The sequence below is a fragment of the Lithobates pipiens genome, unplaced genomic scaffold (assembly GCF_037356315.1).
Source record: "Lithobates pipiens isolate NorthernLeopardFrog02 unplaced genomic scaffold, aLitPip1_a1.2 Scaffold_8, whole genome shotgun sequence".
Classification (NCBI taxonomy): Eukaryota; Metazoa; Chordata; class Amphibia; order Anura; family Ranidae; genus Lithobates; species Lithobates pipiens.
This window is the reverse complement of record NW_027507903.1, coordinates 13,376,539-13,398,692: the sequence shown is the minus strand read 5'-3', so window position 1 is coordinate 13,398,692 and position 22,154 is coordinate 13,376,539.

The window sequence follows — 22,154 nt, the reverse complement described above, 5'->3', positions numbered from 1 at the left end:
GTCTGCTAAACACTAATACACAACCTGCTTGGTCCACAAAAGTTCTTATAAGGACTGGTAACTTGGTATAGGGTGCTACGGTACATAGGCTTGAGTGCGGTACAGTCTGCTGTTCTGTAAGGACCGCTATCGGTCCACAATAGATAGGGTTGACGTGCACCACTGCTGACCGCTGCCCTATACTGCAGCAGTCCTTCAGCGGTATAGGGACTGACGTACAGTCTGCTAAACACTAATACACAACCTGCTTGGTCCACAAAAGTTCTTATAAGGACTGGTAACTTGGTATAGGGTGCTACGGTACATAGGCTTGAGTGCGGTACAGTCTGCTGTTCTGTAAGGACCGCTATAGGTCCACAATAGATAGGGTTGACGTGCACCACTGCTGACCGCTCACCTATACTGCAGCAGTCCTTCAGCGGTATAGGGACTAAGAGTTTTGTCACAGGGTCATTTAAAAAATGACATGCAGAGGAAGAGGCAGGCCCTTCCGCAGGGGTGGTAGGGGTAGGGCAGGAGCAACAGGCTTGAGCCAAAGTGGGAAGTTGCAGAAGGTGCGTTCAATTACTTTAAAGGATGCACCAGACTTGGTTGAGTGGCTCGCTCAGCCTTACTCTTCTGCACCCTCCTCATCCTCTCGATCTGCACCCTCTTCTTCACTCTCTGCTATGTGCACCCCCAAAGACACTACCACCAACAACACGACCACCACCACCACCACCACATACCTTCCGCTTGAGTCACTGGAATTATTTTCCGATCCATATCAAGAGGACATTTCTGATGCGCAGCCACTCTTGGTATTGGATCAGGAAGAGGAGGTAGCAACAAGCGCTACTCAGCAGTCTGACGCCAGTACCCAGATCAGCCCAAGGAGGAGGTTGGTCCCCGGTGTTGCTGCCTACTCTACTTATAGCGGTGGGGAAGGTGACGTTGATGATGACGTGTCTAGTGATGTCACGTGGGTGCCCACAAGAGAGGAAGAGGAGGGGAGTTCAGAGGGAGATATGGACCAGCAGATAGGGAGGAGAAGCAGCAATGACTTACATTGCACAGCAGGGACAAAGCAGACTGCAAATGTATCAGGAGCGAGTCATCGACCATGTACGGTCACATCTGGCGCTCCCAGGACACCGGCACATGGCTCCGCAGTGTGGGCTTTTTTTAACGTGTCCGCTGCTGACAATAGCGTTGCCATCTGCAATCTTTGCAGTCAACGCGTTAGTCGCGGTAAGCCCAATACTCACCTAGGGACGACCGCCTTAAGAAGGCACATGAGCAGCCATCACCGAGCCCAGTGGGAGCAACGGAACACACAAAGCCACACTGCAGGCTCTCACCGTCCAGCCTCGTCTTCTACTTCTCCTTCTCCTCTCTCCTCACAATTGTCCTCCACTCCACCTTCCATCACGCCAAGCTCACATTTTTCTGCAAAAAGGCAGGCTTCCGTGGGCCTAATGTTTGAGCGTAAAAAAATGATGACGCCGGATAACCCTCTTGCCCAACGGTTGGCGGCTGGCTTGTCAGAACTCATAGCCCGCCAACTACTGCCATATAAACTGGTGGACTCGGAGGCCTTTCGCAAATTTGTGGCCATTGGAACACCACAATGGAAGGTCCCAGGAAGGAAGTATTTCTCAGAGAAGGGCATCCCAGAGCTATATGGCCATGTTCAGCGGCAAGTGAATGTATCTCTGGCACACAGTGTCGGTGCCAAGATACATCTGACCACAGACACGTGGTCTAGCAAACACGGGCAGGGAAGGTATATCAGTTTTACTGCCCACTGGGTGAACCTTCTGACGGCCGTCAAGCATGTAACCCGTGGCACCCGTGTAGATTTGGTTTTACCGCCACGGATTGCATGCAGGCCTGACTCTTCTTCTCCTCCTCCTACTCCATCCTCCTCCCTCTCCTCCTCAGCTGCCTCCTCCTTTTCCGCTGCTAGCGTCTCTTCCACTGCACCGCCCAAGCTCCCCAGAACCTATTCCACATGCCAGGTGAGACGTTGCCATGCCGTGCTGCGTCTGTTGTGCCTGGAAGCAAAGAGCCACACTGGCCCGGCACTCCTTTCAGCTTTGCGTTCACAGGCAGATGAGTGGCTAACACCGCTCAATTTGACAGTTGGTAAAGTGGTGTGTGACAACGGTGCCAATCTGCTTAGCGCATTGAAACAGGGCAAAATCACGCACGTGCCGTGCATGGCACACGTCTTAAACTTGGTCGTGCAGCGATTCCTTGTCAAATACCCTGGGGTCCAGGACATCTTGCGGCAGGCAAGGAAAATCTCGGCCCATTTCAGAAGATCTTACACGGCCATGGCTCGCCTTGCTGACATTCAGCGGCGACACCATCTGCCGGTCAGACGTCTTATTTGCGATTGCCCGACGCGATGGAACTCAACCTTCTATATGCTTGATAGGCTGCTCCAGCAGAAACGTGCAGTTAACGTCTACCTGTATGAACTCTGCGAAAGAAACGGTTCTGGGGAGCTGGGTTTTTTTTCACCGCGCCAGTGGCTGCTCATGCGCGACACATGCAGACTTCTGCGGCCATTTGAGGAGATCACCAAACTGGTCAGTCGCAGCCATGGCGCCATCAGTGACATGGTACCTTATGCCTTCTTTCTGGAGCGTGCATTGCGTCGTGTCATTGATCAGGCTGTGGAGGAGCAGGAGCGGGAAGATGAGGAAGTCGCAATGCTGGATGAATTCCCAGGGGGGGCTACTCTATCTGAGACAAGTCAACAACAGGAGTCTGATGAGGAGTCAGAGGAGGATGGTGCCGGGGCGGATGAGCAGGAGCAAGAAGAGCATGCTTTAAACCTTTCTGGGATCCCTGTTGTGCGAGGATGGGGAGAGGAGAATGAAGAGGACGACATTATCCTGGATGATGAGCAGGAGCCAGGCCACCACACCGCTTCCACTTTAGTGCAAATGGGGGCCTTCATGCTCCAGTGTTTTAATAGGGACCCCCGTATAAAAAGCATGAGGGTCAAGGACCAGTACTGGGTGGCAACGTACTTAGACCCCCGGTACAAACACAAAATGGCGGAAATGTTACCGCCGTCGCAGAGGGCTGTCAGAATGCAGCACTTCCAGGCCTTGCTTCGAGAAATGCTGCATTCTGCTTTTGCGTGCGCTGGCAGAGGAGCAATTCCCACTCCCAGAGAAGGATTTGCGGGTACCAATCCAACAGCGCCTGCAAGAAGAGGCCGGTTTGAAGATGTGTTGGTGACTTCGGATATGAGGTCATTCTTTCAGCCGACCCATCGACAGGTGTCATCCGGATCCAGCATCAGGGAACGCCTAGACCGTCAGGTGTCCGACTACATTGGGTTAACGGCCGATGTGGACGCTCTGAGGAGTGATGAACCCCTAGACTACTGGGTGGGCAGGCTTGACCTCTGGCCAGAGCTTGCCCAATTTGCAATCGAACTGTTGGCTTGCCCCTCATCCAGTGTCCTGTCCGAAAGGACGTTCAGCGCAGCAGGGGGGATTGTGACCGATAAGCGTACTCGCCTAGCTCACCACAGTGTTAACTACCTCACATTTCTAAAAATGAATGAGGCATGGATCTCGGAGGAATTCAACACATGTGATCAGTAGACCATGTATATGTCTATAAACAATTTTTGGAATCAAGCACACAGACCTTCTTAATTCATTTGGCTCACTTCCCTGACCCAAAAAAGCACACCGTACTATATGCCCCTACCCTCCTCTTTGAAGAGGTTGAGCGGTGTCATATTTCTACTGGGGCTGCTTATTATGAGGGGTTCCCACCATCCCTGTGCTGTGCTGACTTCCTCCTGGGTGTTCTTATTATGAGGGGCTCCCACCATCCCTGTGCTGTGCTGACTTCCTCCTGGGGGTTCTTATTATGAGGGGATCACACCATCCCTGTGCTGTGCTGACTTCCTCCTGGGGCTGCTTACGGTGCTGCTGTCAGCGCTGTATGTCACGGAGCTGCTGTCAGCGCTGTATGTCACGGAGCTGCTGTCAGCGCTGTATGTCACGGAGCTGCTGTCAGCGCTGTATGTCACGGAGCTGCTGTCAGCGCTGTATGTCACGGAGCTGCTGTCAGCGCTGTATGTCACGGAGCTGCTGTCAGCGCTGTATGTCACGGAGCTGCTGTCAGCGCTGTATGTCACGGAGCTGCTGTCAGCGCTGTATGTCACGGAGCTGCTGTCAGCGCTGTATGTCACGGAGCTGCTGTCAGCGCTGTATGTCACGGAGCTGCTGTCAGCGCTGTATGTCACGGAGCTGCTGTCAGCGCTGTATGTCACGGAGCTGCTGTCAGCGCTGTATGTCACGGAGCTGCTGTCAGCGCTGTATGTCACGGTGCTGCTGTCAGCGCTGTATGTCACGGAGCTGCTGTCAGCGCTGTATGTCACGGAGCTGCTGTCAGCGCTGTATGTCACGGAGCTGCTGTCAGCGCTGTATGTCACGGAGCTGCTGTCAGCGCTGTATGTCACGGAGCTGCTGTCAGCGCTGTATGTCACGGAGCTGCTGTCAGCGCTGTATGTCACGGAGCTGCTGTCAGCGCTGTATGTCACGGTGCTGCTGTCAGCGCTGTATGTCACGGAGCTGCTGTCAGCGCTGTATGTCACGGAGCTGCTGTCAGTGCTGTATGTCACGGAGCTGCTGTCAGCGCTGTATGTCACGGAGCTGCTGTCAGCGCTGTATGTCACGGAGCTGCTGTCAGCGCTGTATGTCACGGTGCTGCTGTCAGCGCTGTATGTCACGGAGCTGCTGTCAGCGCTGTATGTCACGGAGCTGCTGTCAGCGCTGTATGTCACGGAGCTGCTGTCAGCGCTGTATGTCACGGAGCTGCTGTCAGCGCTGTATGTCACGGAGCTGCTGTCAGCGCTGTATGTCACGGTGCTGCTGTCAGCGCTGTATGTCACGGAGCTGCTGTCAGCGCTGTATGTCACGGAGCTGCTGTCAGTGCTGTATGTCACGGAGCTGCTGTCAGCGCTGTATGTCACGGAGCTGCTGTCAGCGCTGTATGTCACGGAGCTGCTGTCAGCGCTGTATGTCACGGTGCTGCTGTCAGCGCTGTATGTCACGGAGCTGCTGTCAGCGCTGTATGTCACGGAGCTGCTGTCAGCGCTGTATGTCACGGAGCTGCTGTCAGCGCTGTATGTCACGGAGCTGCTGTCAGCGCTGTATGTCACGGAGCTGCTGTCAGCGCTGTATGTCACGGTGCTGATGTCAGTGCTCTGTATTACGGTGCTGCTGTCAGTGCTCTGTATCTCCTGCACCCTCTTGTTTGCCTACCCTGGTCCCTGACCTTCCCTCTCCTCCATTGCCTTCATTAGCTCCATAGTCCTGAATTGTCAGAACAATTTCCCAAATAAAAAAAAAATGCTTGTAGTTATCGATCCCAAATTCACCTCATACATGTATTATGCTATTGTCCAGGTGGTGGGACTACGTGCTACCCCCTAATAATTACCCCGTGGCCGCAAATTCGACCTAAAGGTTTGCGAAATTCGCCTCCCATTGAAGTCAATGGAGCCCGCGGCGAACGGTCGTTTTCGCGAACGTTTGTGTCCGTTCGCGTTTCGCGTTCGCGAAACGTCCCGTCGGAAGTTCGTCCATCACTAATGTTGAGCACCTCGCAGGCTTTCTAGCCTGTCACAATGTACCTCCAGCTATCCAAACAACGACTAATGGCACACCCTCTACATCACGGCTCTATTTTAAGGACTGCTTATGAGAAACACTTAAATCATATAAACATTTACATACTTTGTCCTCTCGCAAAGCCGCTCTGCTTTGTTCCTCTCCGTCCAAAAGTCATTAACAACATAGGTCTCCACACAAGGGCCCACATCTGCCGCTACTTGTTTCCATGATTAATGAGGGATGGATGGAAATGGCTAAATTTACATGACCTTGGTAATTGCTTTGGGTTCTGCCACATTTATAGACTGACTTAAATACACAAACGCTCAGAAGCAGATCGCTAATTACTAACATGCAGGCCGTCCCTTAAGCACACGTATACAAATGTAGCCAAAGCCAGAACTACATGTATAAATACAGCGGCGGCTGGTCCATAAGGAGATCAGGGGCACCGCCCCCCTAATTTCAATGCGGGGTGCCGGACCTATAGTTTTCTATTCATTTTTTTATTTTTTTGAAAGAACATGATTAGAGCCTGAGGCTTTAATTGGCTTCAAAAAGGTTGGGCTCACCCACCCACTTGTGACATTAACGAATCAATATTCGCTATTGTCTTCCAGCTTATCCTTTTGGCCAATCAGGACAGGAGTCAGATCTTAAGACTGAATTAGCCAAGAGGAGAAGCTGGGGAAGCCGCGACCGGGTTTGGGGTGGGTGCAGACCTGGCGGAGGATTTGTTTGCCACCCCCCCCCAAAAGAATTAGGCACCAGCCGCCACTGTATAAATTAGCACCTTCCAAGTCCTGAAGCCTGTACTGATCGCTTTGATATAGGCAAAGGCTTAGTGCATATGTCTGGAAAATGGAGCACAATGGTGGCTGATAAAGTGCCAACATTTCCTAACATCCCTAGTTCCTACCCTTAGTCTTCTGGCTGCCCCAGTATACCTGTTCAAGCAAAAGTCTAATACTGGTTGAGTCCATATCTGGAATCTAGCTTCGATTTTGGCATGATACTGGCCATTTAGACTCCGGTAATGGCGTCAGGCAGGCCTGGCAAAGTGGACCAAGCCTAAACCGAACTCCTTCTTCTCTTTCCCTTTACTTATGTAAGCAAGGTCTCGGGCCCCAGAGGCCTAATGATGACCTCCAGAGTCAGGAAAAGCTGACATCCTTCCTTGTAGAGTGGGTTACCAGGCATGGTGGGTGTGATGCAAGAAGAAATGATGGGCGCCAATCATGTCGCTCTTAAAGGAACGCCAAGCTGTACGCCGCTCCTAAAGGAGCGACGTACAGCTACAGCGATTTGTGTAGCCATGCCAACCTGCCGCAGTATAACTACGGCGCCTTATCGGCTAGTGGTTAAGAGGAACTCCAGTTTGGGAGACCATTCGTGATGTTCTGTGCTGCAGCACTATGACCCCAGGCTGACGTGATGACGTCCCTTCAGGGGGCGGGGCCATGTCCTTCTGGGCTTTTAGGAAGTGGGATGCATGGCGCTAGCTGTCATTGAACCTGGAAAAGTGGGGACATCTAGTGGCAGAAATAAATTACTGTTGGGGACAGTTTTTGTTCTGTTTCAAATACCGCTTTATTGACGTACTTCCAATCCTTAATGCCAGTCTGTCCAGACAGTATGGTGACCTGCTGATCCTACCCCCATCTCTAGAACACTGGCTCCATGTCACCTCTCAAGCACTGTCTCCAGCTCCAGCATCATGCACACACAGGTGCTTCCTTAGCACCTGGCTTGCAACACAAGGCACTCGAAGGAGGGGAGGAGCCTACAGTACCGACAGAGATTTTGAGAAGAGGAGGAAGGAGACTTTTCTGTGCAATATCATTACACAGAACAGGTAACTGGCTGCTCAATGACCAGGCCATTTATTTTTTTCGATACAGCGCTGCGTCGCTTTAACTGACAATTTGCGCGGTCGTGCGACGCTGTACCCAAACAAAATTGACATATTTTTTTTCCCCACAAATAGAGCTTTCTTTTGGTGGTATATAATCATCTCTGCGGTTTTTATTTTTTGCGCTATAAACAAAAAAAGAGCGACAATTTTGAAAAAAAACACAATATTTTGTACGTTTTGCTTTAATAAATAGCCCCATTTTTTTAAAAAAAAAGGTCATTCTTTTCTCTGCTTAGGTCGATATGTATTCTCTTCTACATATTTTTGGTAATAAAAATCCCAAAAAGCGTATATTGATTGGTTTGCGCAAAAGTTATACCATCTAAAAAATAGGGGATAGATTTATGGCCTTTTTATTCTTTTCATTTTTTTACTAGGAATGGTGGCGATCTGCGATTTTTATTGAGACTGCGACATTATGGCGGACACATCGGACACTTTTGACTCATTTTTGGGTCGATTGACAATTATACAGCGATCAGTGCTATAAAAATGCATATAAATGACACTGGCAGGGAAGGGGTTAACACTAGGGGGCGATCAAGGGGTTAACTGTGTTCCCTATGTGTGTGTTCTAACTGTGGAGGAAGAGAGTGACCATAGGAGATGAGAGATCGTGGTTCCCAGCTTGTAGGAACTCACAATCTCTCTCTCTTCTCCTCACGTAACTGGGATGTGTGTGTTTACACGCGCACGTCCCTGTTCCGCCTCTCGTGCCCGCGATCGCTCGTGGCTGGCAGTCATCACATCATTGGCACCCCCGCTGTGCAGCGGGCGCTCGCGCACCTGCTATCCCGCTTATAGGGACCAACGTATAGCTAGGACGGTTCATGGGATCTTGCTGACCTGCCACAGTATAATGATGGCGGCTGGTTGGCAAGTGGTTAATGTTGCTTTAACCTTAGATAATTGCAGTACAGAGAATGTTTTTCCAATCTTTTCAAGTATGAAAATAAAATTACTTTAACCACTTGCTGACCAGCCGCCGTCATTATATGGTAGCAGGTCGGCACTTTCCCACAAATCTCCGAATGTGAACATTGGCTCTTTTAAGGAGCCGCAGCAGGCGCATGCACCATGTACGGCGGGGGACTCAATGCGCGTTGCCTGCGGCAGCGACGTCCATCGGCTACCGGTGGGAACGAGAGCCAGAACGAGGATCTGCTGTTCCTAGTGATTAGAAACAGTGATCTTTTTCCTCCTCCAGTCAGTCCCCTCCCCCCACAGTTAGAAACACCTCCCAGGGAACAAACTTAACCCCTTGATTGCCCCCTAGTGTTAACCCCTTCCCTGCCAGTGTCATTTATACAGTAATCAGTGGCTATTTTTAGCTCTGATCGCTGTATGAATGTCAATGGGCCCAAAAAAGTGTCAAAAGTGTCCGATCTGTCCGCCGCGATGTTGCAGTCCCACTAAAAATCACCGCCATTACTAGTAAAAAAAAAAAAAAAAAAATGATAAAAATGCCATAAATCTATCCCCTATTTTTTAGACACTATAACTTTTGCGCAAACCAATCAATATACGGTTATTGCAATTTTTTTTAAACCAAAAATATGTAGAATACATATTGGCCTAAACTGATGAAGAGAATTTTTTTTTTTGGGATATTTATTATAGCAAAAAGTAAAAAATATTGGGTTTTTTTCTCAAAATTGTCACTTTTTTTTTGTTTATATCACAAAAAATAAAAGATGAAAGTGATCAAATACCACTGAAAGAAGTCTCATAGACTCTCTGATCACAGAGCGCGCCACGCGCACCCCTCAGGGGGCACGCAGGCCGCTCATGCACGGGACGACGTCAATAGACGTAGCCCGGCAAAGCAGGTCTGCGCTGTAGCCGTCATTCGGCTATAGCACGGATCTCCAGTGGTTAAGAAAGGCCTGGATTATTTCATGAAAATACATAATATAACTGGGTACTGACATTTATAGGTAATGTTGATCCAGGGAATATCCGATTGCCTCTCAGGGGATCAGAAAGGAATTTTTTCCCTTGCTTTAGCAAATTGGATCATGCTTTGCTGAGTTTTTTTTTTTACCTTCCTCTGGATCAACTGTGGGTGAAGGTTCCTGTATATAGGATTGTATTTTTTTGTTTTTTTTGGTTGAACTGGATGGACTTGTGTCTTTTTTCAACCTGACTGACTATGTAACTATTAGTACAGTGAGAGTGTATATTTTGTTGGCACTGATTACTGTATTAGTGTCACTGGTTCCCAAAAAGTATCAGTTATGTGTCCGATTTGTCCGCCACAATGTCGCAGTCCTGCTATACGTTGCTGATCAATGCCATTACTAGTAAAAAAAAATGAATAAAAATATACCATAGTCTGTAGTCGCTATAACTATTGCAAAAAACAATCAATATACGCTTATTGGGATTTTTTTTTCACCAATGTAACAGAATACATATTGGGCTAAATTGATGAAGAAATTTGTGTTATTTTATATTTCATTATCGGATGTGTTTTTTAGCAGAAAGTAAAAAATATAGTTTGTTATTTTTTAAATAGTTTATAGCGCAAAAAAAACCCCACGGTGATCAAATACCACAAAAGAAAGCTCTATTTGTGGGGAAAAAGGACATCAATTTTATTTGGGTACAGCTTTGCACAACCGCGCAATTGTCAGTTAACCACTTGCCGACCACTGCATGCTGATATACGTCAGCACATTGGCCGCGGTGGGTAAATAGGAATACCTGTACGTCCCCTTTAACCATTTCAATACCGGGCCATAGTCAAATGACGCCCACAGATGGGATCTCCCATCCTGGGTGGACGTCATATGACGGCCTCTGTATTTCGCCGCTCCTGCGGGCCCCCGGGGGCACGCAGCGCGGCGATCGTGGATGAGGTGTGTCCCTATGAGGTGTGTCACTCGGACACAGCCCATCCCCGATCTGTGGGATTTTCATCCCCATCCACCCCTCCCGATACATGTGACCGGCTGTGTCCAATCACAGCTGGTCACATGTACTGTGCAGTTACAGCGCTCGTGCACGTGCCTAGGGCGCGTGCAGAGTGGCAATCGGGGATGCGGCTTGTCACCCTGACACATCCCAACCCCAATCGCAGTAAAGAGCCAATGAAATTGGCTCTTTACCACGGGAACGGCTGTGTCCAATCACAGCCAGTCACAGAATGTAAACAAACCGCGGTAACGAGATGTTACCGGTTTCTCCTCCTCACATACTGATAGTGTGTGAGGAGGAGATTGCGGTAACATCTCGTTACTGCCTAGTGTACACACCAACACACACTGATTACCCCCCCAATAAAGAGAACCTGTCATCACCCATCACAGCCCATCTGAGTACCCGAGTACCTGAGTACCTGTCAGCCCATCTGAGTAGCCGAGTACTTGTCCCAGCCCATCTGAGTACCCAAGTACCTGTCCCAGCCCATCTGAGTACCCGAATACCTGAGTACCTGTCAGCCCATCTGAGTACCCGAATACCTGAGTACCTGTCAGCTCATCTGAGTACCCGAGTACCTGAGTACCTGTCAGCCCATCTGAGTACCTGTCACAGCCCATCTGAGTACCTGAGTACCTGTCACAGTCCATCTGAGTATCCGAGTACCTGAGCACCTGTCAGCCCATCTGAGTACCCGAGTACCTGAGCACCTGTCCCAGCCCATCTGAGTACCCGAGTACCTGAGTACCTGTCCCAGCCCATCTGAGTACCCAAGTACCTGTCCCAGCCCATCTGAGTACCCGAGTACCTGTCACAGCCCATCTGAGTACCCGAGTACCTGAGTACCTGTCACAGCCCATCTGAGTACTTAGAACGCCTGAAGGTACCACTTCCATGTTGGACCTCTGTATATGGCCAGGCTGTGTAAAAGTCTCACACATGTGGTATCGCAATACTCAGGAGGAGTAGCAGAATGTGTTTTGGGGTGTAATTTTTGCTATATACATGCTATGTGTTAGAAATATCTTATAAATGGACAACTTTGTGTAAAAAAAAAAAAAAAAAAAAAGATTTTAATTTTCTTTCCACGTTTTCTGAAGACTTGTGTAAAAAAATTAACCGTTCAAAAGACTCATAATGCTTTATAGAATATACTTTGGGGTGTTTATTTTCCAAAATGGGGTCATTTCATGGGTAATTCCATTGTCATGGTGCTCCAGGGCCTTCACAAATGTAATAGGTCGTTAGGAAATTAGAGGTGTCATTTATGCTCCTAGAATGCCTGACGGCACTCCCTGCATGTTGGGCCTCTGTATGTGGACACGCTGTGTAAAAGTCACACACATGTGGTATTGGCGCTATACCCTTAAATAAAATGTGTGTCACTCTATTAATGAATAAAATTATTCCTAATCCGTGCAATTGGTTGAACAGTTATACATCCATACCAACAAAGGTTGTGAAACAAAAAAAAAATGGTAATATACACCTAGTGAAAAATACTGAAATAAATAAATAAATAAATGTAATATTATTATCCTATAAACATAAAATGCCGACAAGTCCTTTGTAATATATTAAACAGTTCATAATCCAAATGGTGCCTCGTGCAAATATCCAATGAAAATCCCCGGTGCGCTTTGGTGAAAATGAATTATATTGCGCTCACCAGATCTTTACCCCTACTGGGGGAAAACCGCCTTCACAGTGTATAGCCCCTGTGTCGCTCTCTGGCATCTCCCTGGGAATTTGGTTATTCATCCATCCACAGTTTAGATTCTCATTTAAACGTTACATGTAAAAAGGAGGAGAATCCATAGTGTAGTATGTCTTTAAGAAAGGTTTATTGAAAACAGAAAACTACTCACATATTATCAGAGCAAGATTCACTATAAGAAATCCTCACACCACCAGCTGCTGCGGTGTATTCAAAAGAGGTCACTTCTCTAAAGCTACACTATGGATTCTCCTGCTTTTTACATATAATGTTTAAATGAGAATCTAAACTGTGGATGGATGAATAACCAAATTCCCAGGGAGATGCCAGAGAGCGACACAGGGGCTATACACTGTGAAGGCGGTTTTCCCCCAGTAGGAGTAAAGATCTGGTGAACGCAATATTATTCATTTTCACCAAAGCGCACCGGGGATTTTCTTTGGATATTTGCACGAGGCACCATTTGGATTATGAACTGTTTAATATATTACAAAGGACTTGTCTGCATTTTATGTTTATACAGTGGGGATCAAAAGTTTGGGCACCCCAGATAAAAATGTGTATTAACCACTTCAGCTCCGGACCAATAAACACCTTAAGGACCAGAGGTCTTTTTGCAATTTCGCACTGCGCTGCTTTAACTGGTAATTGCGCGGTCATGCAATATTGCACCCAAACGAAATTTGCGTCCTTTTCTTCCCACAAATAGAGCTTTCTTTTGATGGTATTTGATTGCCTCTGCGATTTTTTTTTTTTGCGATATAAATGGAAAAAGAGCGAAAATTTTGAAAAAAAAAGATATTTTCTTCTTTTTGTTATAAGAAAAATCGAATAAACTAAATTTTAGTCATACATTGAGGGCAAAATTTATTCAGCCACATGTCTTTAGTAAAAAAAATGTCAATAAGCGTATATTTTTTGGTTTGCGCAAAAGTTATAGCGTCTACAAACTAGAGTACATTTTCTGGAATTTACACAGCTTTTAATTTATGACTGCCGATCTCATTTCTTGAGGTGCTAAAATGGCAGGGCAGTACAAATCCCCCCCAAATGACCCCATTTTGGAAAGTAGACACCCCAAGGAAATTGCTGATGGGTATGTTGAGCCCATTGAATATTTATTTTTTTTGTCCTAAGGGATTGAATAATGACAAAAAAAAAAAAAAAAAAATTTTTTACAAAAAGTTGTCACTAAATGATATATTGCTCACACATGCCATGGTTATATGTGGAATTGCACCCCAAAATATATTCCGCTACTTCTCCCGAGTATGGCGATACCACGTGTGTGGGACTTTTTGGGAGTCTAGTCGTGCACGGCACCCCGAAAACCAATCACCACCTTCAGGATTTCTAAGGGTGCAAATTTTTGATTTAACTCCTCACTACCTATCACAGTTTCGAAGGCCATAAAATGCCAAAATAGCACAAAACCCCCCCAAATGACCCCATTTTGGAAAGTAGACACCCCAAGCTATTTACTGAGAGGCATGTTGAGTCCATGGAATATTTTATATTTTGCCAAAAGTTGCGGGAATATTACAAACTTTTTTTTTTTTTGCACAAAGTTGTCACTAAATGATATATTGCTCACACATGCTATGGGCAGAAGTCAAATTACACCCCAAAATAAATTCTGCTGCTTCTCCCGAGTACGGGGATACCACATGTGGGGGACTTTTTGGGAGCCTAGCCACGTACGGGACCCCGAAAACCAAGCACTGCCTTCCGGATTTGAATATAAAATGCTATAAAAAACAAACTAACCAGAGTCACCCGTAACACTTATACGGTGATCAGTGGTGAAAGGGTTAACTAGGGGCAATCAGGGGGTTCAAATTTTTATTAGGTAGTATATGGGGGTCCCTGGCGCTATATAAAAACCTGACGGGGAACCTAAATAACTAACTGGCTAACCAGCGTCACCAGTGACACTTATACTGTGATCGCTGGTGAAAGGGGGTGAAAGGGTTAACTAGCAGCAATCAGGGGGTTAAAACCATTATTGGGTAGTATATCGGGGTACCTAGCGCTATAAAAACCTGGCGGTGAACCTAAAAAAATAACTAGCTACCTAGCGACACTAGCGACACTGATGCAGCGTTCAGAAAAATTATCGCTTAGTGACACTGGCAAAAGGGGGTGAAAGGGTTAACTAGCGGAAATCAGGGGGTTAAAACCATTATTGGGTAGTATATCGGGGTACCTAGCGCTATAAAAACCTGGCGGTGAACCTAAAAAAATAACTAGCTACCTAGCGACTGTAGCGACACTAATGCAGCGATCAGAAAAACGATCGCTTAGTGACACTGGCAAAAGGGGGTGAAAGGGTTAACTAGCGGCAATCAGGGGGTTAAAACCATTATTGGGTAGTATATCGGGGTACCTAGCGATATAAAAACCTGGCGGTGAACCTAAAAAAATAACTAGCTACCTAGCGACACATGCAGCGATCAGAAAAATGATCGCTTAGTGACACTGGCAAAAGGGGGTGAAAGGGTTAACTAGCGGCAATCAGGGGGTTAAAAACATTATTGGGTAGTATATCGGGGTACCTAGCGCTATAAAAACCTGGCGGTGAACCTAAAAAAATAACTAGCTACCTAGCGACTGTAGGGACACTAATGCAGCGATCAGAAAAACGATCGCTTAGTGACACTGGCAAAAGGGGGTGAAAGGGTTAACTAGTGGCAATCAGGGGGTTAAAAACATTATTGGGTAGTATATCGGGGTACCTAGCGATATAAAAACCTGGCGGTGAACCTAAAAAAATAACTAGCTACCTAGCGACACTAGCGACACATGCAGCGATCAGAAAAATGATCGCTTAGTGACACTGGCAAAAGGGGGTGAAAGGGTTAACTCTAGGGGCAATCAGGGGGTTAAATCTTTATTGGGGGGTGATAGGGGGCTACCCTGGACCTAACACTAACTGTTCTGACAGTTTTTACTGTCACAACTGACACTGAATGCATTGATCAGTAATGAAATGATCAATGCAATCAGTGACACTGTGACTGGGGGGGGAGGGGGGCGGGGGGGGAATCGGGGGGCGATCGGGGGGGGGATCGGGGGGGGGGGTTTGTGTGCCTGTGTGTACCTACATGTCAGTGTAGTGTTGGTGCACACTTACTTTTACTCTTCTCCTCGTAGTCCGGTCAAAAAGACCGCCCCGAGGAGAATGACATCACTTCCTCCTTCCTGTGTAAACAATACACAGGGGAGGAAGCTTCTCATTGGCCAGGAGCGATCCAGAGGGGGTGGCCGAAAACCAACGGCCATCCCCTCATCACGGAGCGCTCCTGGACCGAATCGGACCGCCGTAAACAGCGGGAGGGGGTCCGATCGGACCCCCCACCCGCTGGAAGGCAATCACGTAGATGTACGTGATTGTGCCTGCCTGTGCCATTGTGCTGACGTACAATGGCAATACGGCGGTCCTCAAGTGGTTAATGTGCATAACGAAGCCAAGGAAAGATGGAAAAATCTCCAAATGGCATCAAATTACAGATTAGACATTCTTATAATATTTAAAAAAAAGTTAGATTTTATTTCCATCATTTACACTTTCAAAATTACAGAAAACAAAAAAATTGTGTCTGCAAAAGTTTGGGCACCCTGCAGAGTTAATATCTTGTACTGCCCCCTTTGGCAAGTATCACAGCTTGTAAACGCTTTTTGTAGCCAGCCAAGAGTCTTTCAGTTCTTGTTTGAGGTATCTTTGCCCATTCTTCCTTACAAAAGTGTTCCAGTTCTTTGAGATTTCTGGGCTGTCTGTCACGCACTGCTCTTTTAAGGTCTATCCATAGATTTTCAATAATGTTGAGGTCAGGAGATTGTGAAGGCCATGGCAAAACCTTCAGTTTACACCTCTTGATGTAATCCCCCGTGGATTTTGAGGTGTGTTTAGGATCATTATCCATTTGTAGAAGCCATCCTCTCTTTAACTTCAGCTTTTTCACAGATGGCATCAAGTTACCATCCAAAATTTGCTGAAATTTTATTGAATCCATTTTTCCTTCTACTCGTGAAATGTTCCCTGTGCCACTGGCTGCAATACAACCCCAAAGCATGATTGATCCACCCCCATGCTTAACAGTTGGACAGAGGTTCTTTTCATTAAATTCTGTGCCCTTTCTTCTCCAAACGTACCTTTGCTCATTCCGGCCAAAAAGTTATATTTTAACCTCATCGGTCCACAGAACTTGTTTCCAAAATGCCTCAGGCTTGTCTATATGTTCATTTGCAAAGTTCAAATGCAGATTTTTGTGGTGAGGACGTAGAAGAGGTTTTCTTCTGATGACTCTTCCATGAAGACCATATTTGTACAAGTATCTCTTTATAGTGGAATAGTGTACCACAACTTCAGTGTCTGCCAGATCTTTCTGGAGGGATCGTGCAGTCAAACGTGGGTTTTGAATTACTTTTCTCACAATAATGCAAGCTGTTCTGTCTGATATTTTTCTTGGTCTTCCAGATCTTGCTTTAACTTCCACTGTTCCTGATGACTGCCATTTCTTAATTACATTCCGAACAGAGGATATTGACATCTGAAAACACTTTGCTATCTTCTTATAGCCTTCTCCAGCTTAGTGAACGTCAACTATTTTCAGTTTCAGTTTTCTAGACAACTGCTTAGAAGAACCCATGGTGCTGATTTTTGGGGCAAGGTCAGATGAGTCTGGCCATTTAAAACCTTTGAGATTGACATCACCTGGTCTTCCCAGACGATGATTGAGAACAATCCATGACACTGGCAGGTCTCAGCTTTGCAAAGGGGGCAGTGCATGCTATAAATTCTGCAGGGTGCCCAAACTTTTGCAGACGCCATTTTTTTGTTTTCTGTAATTTTGAAAGTGTAAATGATGAAAATAAAATCTAACTTTTTTTGACATATTATAAGAATGTCTAATCTGTAATTTGATGCCATTTGGAGATTTTTCCATCTTTCCTTGGCTTCGTTATGCACATTAATACACATTTTTACCTGGGGTGCCCAAACTTTCGATCCCCACTGTAGGATAATAATATTGCATTTATTTATTTCAGTATTTTTCACTAGGTGTATATTACCAATTTATTTATATTTTTTTTGTTTCACAACCTTTATTGGTATGGATGTATAACTGTTTAACCAATTGCACGGATTAGGAATAATTTTATTAATTAATAGAGTGACACACATTTTTTTTAAGGGTATAGCGCCAATTCTACCTGACCTTTTTTCACATACTAATAAGCCCCACCCGTTTTCGGGGGGGGGGGGTACACCAAGTAGAGGCAGCTCGTACCCCAAAACATCTTAAGACATTTGGGGCTGTTTAATCGTCACTATTATATATACACATATCATTTTTTTCAGCAGAAGGTCCCTGCAAAAGGGTATGGACACTAACATCTTAACAATTTGTATAACAACGATAGCAATTTTATAGTGCTAACAAGTTGAGTATTAGTGGCAATAAATATATTAATTTAAAGGTATAGAGCCAATTCTACCTGATTCCTTTTTCACACATGTGGTATTGCGATACTCAGGATGAGTAGCAGAATGTATTTTGGGGTGTCATTTTTGCAATGTACATGCTTTGAGTTAGAAATATCTTATAAACTGACCACTTTGTGTAAAAAAAAAATATGTTTTCAGTTTCTTTCCACGTTTTCCGAAGACTTGTGGAAAAAAATTAACTGTTCAAAAGACTCATCATGCCTCATAGAATATACGTTGGAGTGTTTGCTTTCCAAAATGGGGTCATTTTGTGGGTAATTCTTCTGTCCTGGTGCTCCAGGGCCTTCACAAATGTAATAGGTTGTTAGGAAATTAGAGGTGTAATTTATGCTCCTAGAACCCCTTACGGTGCTCCCTGCACGTTGGACCTCTCCGTGTGGCCAGCCTGTGTAAAAGTCCCACACATGTGGTATCGCCATACTCTGGAAGAGTTGCAGAATGTATTTTGGGGTGTAATTGGAAGTATGCATATGCTGTGTATGAGAAATAACTTGTTAATATGACAATTTTGTAAAAAAAAAAAAAAAAAAAAAAAACATTCTTCTTTTTCCCAAGAATTGTGGGAAAAAATTACAACTTCAAAAAACTCACCATACCTCTTACTAAATACCTTGGACTGTCTACTTTTCAAAAAGGGGTCATTTGGGGGGTATTTGTACTTTCCTGACATTTCAGAGCCTCAAGTAAAGAGATAGGCCGTCAGTGCATCAGGTGTGATCAGATGTGATCAATTTTCAATGATTTGCACCATAGCTTGTAGACTCTATAACTTTCAAAGAGACTAAATAATATCCACTAATTTGGGTTATTTTTACCAAATAGATGTAGCAGTATAAATTTTGGCCCAAATTTATGAACAAAAAAGACTTACTGTATTTATCGGCGTATAATGCACACTTTTTTTACCCTTAAAATCAGGGGAAAATCGTGGGTGTGTGTTATACGCCGATCCCCTGCCATTTTGGAGCCTCTGGGTGGCTTTTAGCCACCTTCGGCCCTTCCCGGCAGCTTTCGCCCGCCTTCGGCCCTTCTCGGTTGCCTTCGGCCTCCTTCGGCTCTTCTCGACGGCTCTCGGCCTCCTTCGGCTCTTCTCGACGGCTTTCGGCCTCCTTCAGCTCTTCTCGTCGGCTTTTGGCCGCCTTCGGCCCTTCCCGGTGGTCGAAAACCTCAGAGAAGAGCCGAAGGTAGCCGAAAGCCGTCGGGAAGGGCCGAAGGCAGCTCAAAGCTGCCGAGAACGGCCGAAGGCGGCCGAGAACTACCGAGCGTCGCCGAGATACACAGGACATCTCGGCGGCGCCATTTTTAAAAATAAAAGCGAAAAATAAAACAGACAAAGCTGAAAAATTATTTTACGGTTAGCCAGTGTAGGTTCCTTCGGGTAGGGGAGATTTATTCCCAGGGTTTTTTCCCTGTTATCAGCCTTGCCGCTGTGTTTTGGATAAGTTGTAAGCGCGCAAGTTGATATTGGGGTAATCCTAAGTAAAGGGAATTTGCGTAATCAAGCCGTGAATTAATGACTGTTCCAACTACCACTGCTTTGTCCTTCTGTGGTATGAATGGAATTAGTCTACGTAGCAGGCGGAGCAGATGGTGAGAGCCACTGACTACTGCTCCTATTTAGACATCCATAGACATTTGCGAGTCAAAGATGACCCCGAGACTCTTTGCCTTGGTCTTTGGGATGACGGTCTGTCCAAAAATGGTGGGGGGTGTCCAGGGGATCTTGGTTCGGGACTTATGGTTTGCATGGAGGATGAGAAGCTCTGTTTTAGATTCGTTGAGTTTGAGGGAGTTAGTGGTCATCCAGTCTTCTATCAGAGCGAGGCAATTTTCTAATTGCTGATGATGGTCTTTTTGTTCAGTGATACGAAAGTACAGTTGCGTGTCGTCAGCGTACGAGTGGAAGCAGAGGTCCGAAGATCTGATGATATTGAGGAGTGGGCGGATGTATATGTTGAAGAGCACTGGCGACAAGGGTGATCCTTGGGGGACTCAGCAGGGGACTGCCTTGGTTTCAGAGGTGAATTCTCCTAGTTTCACTGTCCGTGACCGATTTCCTAGGAAGGATGCGAACCATTGAAGATCTGAGCCTGTGACTCCTGCTACTTCTGATGAGTAGAGTATTGTGGTCCACTGTATTAAATGCTGCACTGAGGTCCAACAGTACCAGGAGACATGATTCTCCGTCATCCGCTGCTTCGAGGGCGTCATCCCATATCTTGAGGAGTGCTGTTTTTGTACCATGGCCCGGGCGGAAGCCTGATTGCAGCAGATCTAGGAGCTTGGGTGTATCCAGGTGGTGTTGTATCTGCTTTCTCCATGATCTTGGAGATGGTGATGAGGCTTGTAATCGGCCTGCGATTGTTTGGCTCCTGAGGGTCGAGGTTAGGTTGCTTTAGCAGGGGTTTTATGATCCCTTGTTTGAGGGCGCCCGGAACGATCCCTTCTTTAAACGACTGATTTATGAGGTGGGTTATGGTGGGAGCCACGATGTCGGATCATTCTTTCAGGAGTTCTGTGGGGATGATGTCCATAGGTGATGTACTGTCACGAAGGTTTTTGACGATGTTTTTAGTGAGGTCAGTGGTAATTGGGGTCAGTGAAAACTTCGGCGGTTATGGGATGTTGGTGTAGATATCTTCTTTTTTCTTTTGTTGACTGTGGTTGGCTGTTTTTTTCTGATGAATTGTTTTCTTGATGGTTTCGATTTTGTTGATGAAAAAATCAGATAATTCATTGCAGAAATCTTGGGTTTCGTTTGCTGGGGGCTCTAAGCATACCGGGTTCATCGATTGAGCGACTATTTTAAAGAGTTCCCGAGGGTGGTTTAGGGCCGTTGAGATTGTCTTTGAGAAATGGTCCTTTTTAGCTTCAAAGATTGCTTTGCGATAATTCACCATGAGTCCTTTGTAGTTTGTGTGGTTTTCCTCTGTGGGATTTCTTCTCCATGTTCTTTCAGCTCTTCTACATTCTTGCTTTAGTAGAGAGAGGTGGTCATTAAACCATCCCGAGTTTTTTCTCCTGATGCGTGTCCTGTGGTTTGGAGCTACTGCGTCTGCTGATTGTAGTAGTACCTTGTTAAGGGTGCTGAGTATTTGCTCAGATGAGTGGCTTAAATCCAGTGTTGCTATTTTGTTGGATAAAATGGTTTTGAAGGTTTCGGAGTGTAGTTTTTTCTGCGATCTGGTCCAATGCGTTGTTGTTGCAGGTTTCCGTTTCTGGTGTACGGTATTGGAAGAGATTTTGAATATGATGGCGTGGTGGTCCGTCCATGGTAGTGTTATGTTGTTGAGTATATCAATGTCCATATTTTGTTTGAAGATGAGGTCCAGGGTGTGTCCTGACCCGTGTGTGGAAGTCTTTATCAGTTGCTGGAGACCCAGTTCTTCCAGTTGGTTGATGCAGGCGGTCGCGATGTGATCTTGCGAGTCGTTTGCCCAAAGGTTAAAATCCCCAAGTGCCAAGAAGTTCTTCGATTTCAGGGTGTGCATTGCAATGAGTTCTGTGAGGGGTGCAAGAAGATTAGTCTTTGGCCCAGGCAGTCTGTAGCATGTGAGTGGTGTCATGGGGTGTTGATTGAAGATGTAGCGTCAGTGTCTCCATAAAAGCCACTGGGTTCTGTATCATTGGTTTGGTGAGCGCCAAGTGTGATTTAAAGATCACTGCTAGGCCTCCTCCTTTTTTCCCTTTTCAATGCTCCGTTAGGATCCTATAGTTTTTGGCACCAATTCGGTGAGGATGGTGTTGCAGTCGGGAGTAAGCCAGCTTTCAGTTATGAAGAGGCAATTTATGTTGTTATCGATGATGTAGTCGTGTACTTCCAGTCTGTGTTTGACTGCCGACCTGGTGTTGATCAAGGTGCATGCTAATTGTTGTGGATGAGTAGCTGTCTTCCTGTGTTTGACGGTTGATTGTAGGCCGGTATTTAGTAGTCGTTCTTTTTGTAGGATTTTTTGTAAAGAGGGTGGCAATGTTGAGGTGGTATTCCTTAGTCTGTGGAGAGCTTCTGCTGAGTATTTGAAGTAGCACATGGCCCGCGGAGGGAAGTTGATGGTCCTGGGAGGACAAAAGCTGGTGATCCTGCTCTGGGATTTTATCCTGTTGTCATTCTAGTTATCAGACTTGCCGCCGTGTTAAGGCTATTTGTAAGCACGCAAGTTGATCTTTTGGGTTGCTTAAGCGGTCAGAGTATTTATATTGGGGTCATGAATTCCTGGCTGTTCCAGCTGCCTCTACTTGAAGCGAAGAACCAGAAGATTACTGCTGGTGAAGGCCGAATTGTTGAGCTAATGAAGGTGTAAAATAATTTAGGTGGCGGTGCTGGGGGGGGGGGGGGGTCCTGTGGACCCACCGCCCACCCGTTGATCCTGAGGAAGGTGAAAAAAACCCTAGCTGTGCCGGCCAATTGCACCAATAGGGGGAAAAAAATCCTTACTGACCCCCGAAGGCGGTCGGACC